The sequence below is a fragment of the Elephantulus edwardii genome, unplaced genomic scaffold (genome assembly GCF_000299155.1).
Source record: "Elephantulus edwardii isolate Elephantulus edwardi_28Jun2011 unplaced genomic scaffold, EleEdw1.0 scaffold00002, whole genome shotgun sequence".
Classification (NCBI taxonomy): domain Eukaryota; kingdom Metazoa; phylum Chordata; class Mammalia; order Macroscelidea; family Macroscelididae; genus Elephantulus; species Elephantulus edwardii.
The window spans coordinates 32,119,027-32,125,138 of NW_006399752.1; the positions used below are offsets into that span (position 1 = coordinate 32,119,027).

A 6,112-nucleotide genomic window follows, 5' to 3' on the forward strand; every position below is an offset into this window, starting at 1 on the left:
AAAAAAAAAAAAAAAAAAAACTACACACACACACGCAAAAGCCTAGAATCCTTGCCGTCACACGGACTGGTGACGGCATGACAGAAAAACATTCTTTGCGGCCAAATGAAGAGATTGGCTTTCTTTCACGTCAAGTCCTCTCAGGGATGCTGGGCAAGCAGGAGGAAGGAAAGGCCTCCTCAGAGGACACTGGGCTGCTGGCAGGGAGGGAGATTAAGTACCCAGTGACACTGCTGCCCACAGGGCCAGCCCTCTGCAGCGCCCTTCACGGGCATGGCAGGGCTCACAGATACGTACTTTAAATTCTTAGCCCTGCATCCAATTCTGAGGCACATATTAATCACAGCAACACTGGCATGCTACTTTCCTGAGTCATTTCAGGGTCTTATGTTAGCAGAGATCATCAGAGCACCTTACAAGAACCTGTGAGCTTCACCCCTTGTGTGGAAATGGGGGGCTCATGAACACAAAAAGTTTTGTAAAACAGAGGATTTTCTTTTTCTCTCTTTCTCTTTGAAGTTAGTTAATTCTGTGTGGTCTAGGATTTCCTTGGAGCCGAATCTCTGGGGCTAGCGAATTCTGCACCCAGCCTCAGGAAAGGAGGCCGCAAAGAAGGGATTCCTTGAATTTAAACAACTACACAAAAGCCTCGTGTGTGTCAGAACGCTGGTCGGACGGCCGTGAGCGGGACACCATTAATCAAACCTCGGTCTGGTGTCGCTTTACCGGTAAAATGACGCTGTCAGCCTGCTCCCTCCCTGGCTGCTGGGAGGGCCGGTGACAGTGCCCCCCAAACCCCGCCTTAGAGGTCTCCCTAAGCCAGCTCCCAGCCCAGCTCGGCCCTGCCACTGGAGACCCAGCTGCTGAGAGCTCAGGCCTTCTCGGGAAAGGCAGGAAAGCGGGGTGCAGCCCACGGGCAGATCTCACAGCGGAAGGAGGTTTGTGGGAGGGCTGTGAGCTGGGCTAACACAGCCAACCCTAAGCCTGGCCGTGGGAATAAATCAGGCATATGGACCAGTGACAAAGCCACACTCAGAGTGACCACAGGTGACAAGGGCGGCCCACCCACGGCTGTGACAATGTCCACCTGTGTCTACAGTCCACAGCGCATCCAGAAAGGAAGCTTAGGCCCATGTCAGGGTCATCTCTATGTCTGTCCAGATGTGGAATGTTAAATCTGGAGGCCAAGGACCACTCACAGCTTGAGTAAATGTGGGGCTTGGACAGACGGGCAAGCCAGCTAGCTCCCTGCGGCATGAAGACAGGCATCCAGCCCCTCAGGACGGCATGTCCTAGCCACCCCCTCCTCTATATTTTTCCGTGTATCATGCTTTCTGTGGTCTGTGTTCTTACTGCGTGTGAACCACTCCAAGTACCAACACAGGGCTTCTAAAGGAATTTTTTTCCTTCTTTACATTTCCCCCCCTCAGGCCAGGGACCCTCCCAGACCAACGCTGTCAACACAGCTCTCCTGCTCCAAGCTGCCACCTGAGGTCCCTGCCATCCTACGCTGAAATGCGATTCCAACGCTTGACGCAGGAGAGAGGTGGTCAGGTAAGCTGCTGGTCCTTGGTGCTCCACCCAGAGTGAAGGCTCTCTCTGGCTGGTGACAGCGGCAGGCTTTGTCTGACCTAATTTATTTCTCTCTTGGGTTAGAATGAAGTCGTCTTTTCCTGTTGCAGAGGAACCTCTCATGCCGGAACCGAGCAGAAGATTCGGGGCGGCGATGTGCTCTCTGCAGAGGTGCTGAAGTTGGGGCAGAAGCCGCGTAGAGAGCCCACATGCCGCAAGCCAAAGCTGCACGTCAAGGCAGGGACAGTCCACAGCAGCCCGGCAGCCAGGCCTGTGGGGTGACCGGTACCAGCCAGGCAGCCTCACAGTCACAGCTCCCGCCCAAGAAAGTTCTGCACGTTATGTGAGTTGGCATTTTCTATCTCTGGGAAACAGTGTTATTTCCCTTTGTGCATTGGACCCATTACCTAACAAACGGAACTGAGAGGCCCAGGTTAAGATTGGAGCTAAAAGGATTGCTTCTCTCCAAGCCGTTTGGGGACAAGTTTCCGGAGCATCGACTCGGCTGTCCTCAAGTTCATGTTCCACAACCCCGCAGGGGCAAGCTTCTCCCAGAACAAGCAGCCCACCCTTCACAGAGCAACCCCCTCCTCAGCCTTCACGGCAACCCGAGACACCAGGCTGATGAGCGGAACACACGCCCATGCAAAGCTTAGCCATCTTAATTGTTCCAAGGAGAAATAATTTTTCATAAAAAGAGGGACAGGCTCCCATCTGCCCGGCCGGGGCTTGTCAATCAACTGCAACCGCTGGAAAATAGATTTCTCAAACTTTATATTCTCATTTTGTCCAGCACGGCTCTCTCGGCAGGAAAATCAATATTACAACTTCACACTTAAGATGCTTTGCAGCAGCGGCGTTGCCGGCTGCCGGCCGCCCATTGTCGGAAGCTCCGCATGGCACGGGTACCGAGCTCCCCCTAGCTGCCGCGGCCAGCCCCCGGCCCTCCGGCTGCCAAATCCCAGTGCAGCCCAAAGTTTATTTGGGAAAGTATTTTATCACAAGCAGCAGAAGAGGCAAAGCCCTGGAGAAGGACGATGAAGGGGACGCGGACAAGGCCGGAGCAAGCTCTGTTAGGAGTGAAATGCCAGGCCCCGGGCTAGCTCGCAAAACGACTGGAAAAGCATCCACCTGGGAGCTCCCTCTGTCATCACAGGGCCTGACGTCCCTCCACCTGAGACAACCCACCAGACACCAGAGCTGGCCTTGCCCTGGGTCGGTCCTATCCACCCCCGAGAGCCAGCCTGCCACCTACCACCACCCACCGCAGCAGACCCCAGCCGCCTTGATCCTCTCCGGACCGAACATCACAGAACTGCAGCCACCCGGGGCCTGCCGAGACTGCGTTCCCAAAACCACCCAGGCCAAAGCACAGGGCAGACAGCAGCCTGCTCATCCCCGAAGAGGGAAGGAAGGAGATAGGCATTACAGTCCGGGAGGAAAAAATACACATCCAGCTTTTAAAAATATTAGGGGCTGTTAAAATATGCTCACAGCTATTTTGTCTCAGGTGTGAATTACAAATGAATAAAGTCAGCCTGGCATAGCACCTTCTCATCAGCACGTTTTCTTACTCTCCGTGGCACTGAGCAGCTGACTTACCTCACACTTCTAATGATATGGGGTTCCCTTCTGTGCAGGAGGAGAGAAACTAGACCCCCCAACAGCCACAGAATGATCGAAGAAAAGGAGAGGAAAAAGAGCAGGCCCAAGTCGAGGGAACCATTGTCGGAGGCTGAGATATGCAGACAATTGGTGATGGACTATATTTATAGACACACACGATCCCTGAGCGGTAAGGCAGCTGTGAACACAGCCAGCTCCAGGTCGCACAGCTCCGACAAAATCTCGTTTAAAAGCCAATCCTAGAATTAACAGAGTAGCCTAACTTCTGCCTGGAACCTCGGCTCTCAGGTGGTTGTACAAAATCATGAATTCATTTGTAAAATTGCTAGGCTTCTTCCAAGGGAACTTATTGGTGGGTTGGTGGGGAGGGACCACTTTAATTGGGATTGTGAGATTTACCGAAGACATCACATTTTTCGGCTGCAAGCAAGAATGTTCTAGAAGCCCACTTTCCTCTGCCAGGCCGGTCTGGGCCAGCAAGCAGGACCTTCCCTCTGTCTGTCCAGTGTTCACTTCTTTCCTTTCCTTCTTCTCTCTATTGGCACTGTGTTGTTTTGTGTTTGTTTTTATTAATAGCTGTGTCTGTCCTCTATTTTAAAAGCCATATCTATGTGGGTCAAACATTTTGAAACAGACCAGAAGTCCGGGTCAGTATCCCCAGCTGTCTCCCAAACTCTCACTTGTCTAGCTCACCCCTCCTGGGCTGGCCCTGTCTGTAAACGGAATCAGCTGCCCGGGGTTGGGGACAAAGATGATCCAGGCTGTTTATCTGCTCAGTTATCCCAAGTGGCATCATGCCGTGGGACCTACAGACGCAGCAGCACCCCAGGCCGGAGGGCTGCCACCCCACAATCAGATGGCCTCTTCCCCCATGTGTGATGGAAGCTGTGAACCCCAAGGTGGAGGGAGGCTGTGACAGTGCCCAGTCAGCCGCCCAGGCCCCCAGAGCACCCCAAGCTCATCCGTGCCATGGAAGGCACCTCCTTGGGCAAAGCAGCCAAAAACTGCCTCTTCTCAGCTCCGGCTTCCCATTCCTAAGTGAATCAAATGCCGGGCAGAGAGAAAGGCCAGCTGCTTTGGGGTGATAAATAGGCTTGTCTGGAACTGGTTGGACCACTCTCACTCGTCAAGCCCCAGCCCAAGCCACCACTCCGGTGCCCTTGGAAAGCAGGAGGAATTTCCATGGCCCCTTCTCCTTTCAACCTGCCACTGCCCTGTGTCAGCCGGTTGCCCCTAACAGCATTGTGAGGAGCCAGCCTGGGAGAGAAATGAGGAACAAAACCAAGGATGGGGTGCTGCAAAGCACCCCTGCCTCCTCATGCCCAGCTGCAGCCTGCCCTTGTGGGCAGGCCTTTCTCCTGCTATCCCAGCAATGCCTGGCAGACCTACCTGCTCCTGACCCCTTAGTGAAGACTGCACTGTCTCCCGGCTTCGGTGAGGCAGCCTGGATGGCCAGCAGTGCACCTCCCAACCAGTTCTCCATTCCCCAGCACCCCATCTATCCTTTCTCAAAAACAACCCTTGCACATTACACCAGAGCTAAGTGAAGCAGACTGCCTCTTGGAGGAACTCAGAGCCAGGTAGTAAAGACGTTTTACCCCAAACCCCCAGAACCTAAAGAACAGGGAAAGGGTGGCAGAAAGGTCAGGGCCACCGTTTGGTAAAGGAATGAAGAAGTGTCAACTGCACAAAAAAAAGACCTTTGCAAGCCAGCCTCCAATCGGGTTGCAAAACATTTTCCTTCAAATGCAACCAGCCAGAGTCTTCTTTGATGTTATGTTGGCAAATAATAATAATAATAACAGTAAAAGAGCCCTCCCTTCAAAAAGGCGCCCCACTCCCAAACCGAAGGTCACTTTCATATCTCTCCCCCCAGCTCCGAAAAAATAAATAAATCCCCAAATTCTTACTAACGCATCTGCTGTAACAAAGGAGAGATTCGGCGGCAGCAGAAGCTCCCAACGGAGGGTTTCCATGCCGGGTTTTCAGGGGAGGGGAGAGTCCCCTTATATATTTATTTATTTATTTAAATTTTTTAAAATATAACATAAATATTCGGCTCTCGGCCGCCTGGCAGCCAGTCGCCGGTGACGGCTGGACGCACAGCCCCTTCTCCGGCTCCGCGCGGGCAGCCGGCCCCAGCCGGGCCGGGCGCGCGGAGGACACACAACCTGCCCGAGGTCTCGATGGCAGCCACGGGATGTTTTATTTCTACTGCAATGAAATCTATATATGCATATGCATATACATATATGAGCACCAGCGAGCCAGGCAGGCACCGCGGGAGCAGCACGGCCCGGAGCGGCCCCGCGGGCTGCAGCGCCCGGAGCACCGCGCGCCGATCTCCCCGCGCCGCTGTGCCGGGGCCCCAGGCGGGTGCCTCGCAAACCGGGCACCTGGCCCGCTCACGCTCGCTTTTCCCGGGTGGAAATGCACCCAGCCGGGGCGCTGGAAGCCCTGAGCCCCGGCCCGGCCGCCTGACTCTACCCGCCCCGCCACGGGCTGGCGGTCCACGCGGTTCCCGCGGGTAGCTTTCCACGGCGCCCGTTGTTTATTTGGATAGGGAGATGAGAGAGGCGGCGACGGGAAGATGGATACGAGACGGATGGAGCTCTGGAGCTCTTCCTTTTTTTTACTATTTTACGAGCGCATCCCTCTCTTCCCACTCCTAGCTGACAACCTTTTTTTTTTTTTTTTTTATCCCGTGGCGGGGATTTTTCCTCAGCCCCGATCCCCCCACCTTTTTGGGAGTGGGGGAAAGAAGACAAGATCATCCCAGGAGACAGACGGAGGTGGGGAGACGCAGGGAGGGGGTGCTGGAGGCCAGCAAACAGCCGCGCAGCTGGATTCTTTTGCAAATAGCGCGGAGAGGGGAGGGGAACGGCGGCGGCGGAGCCCTCGGAGCGGCATGGCC

The 6,112-nt window shown here is 54.5% G+C and overlaps 1 protein-coding gene across 4 annotated transcripts in view; it reads right to left on the bottom strand.

Annotated features, from left to right (window-relative positions):
* Positions 1 to 6,112, bottom strand: part of BCL11B (B-cell CLL/lymphoma 11B (zinc finger protein)) — a 98,046-nt gene that overhangs the window by 91,348 nt on the left and 586 nt on the right. The gene's annotated exons all lie outside the window — the stretch shown is intronic.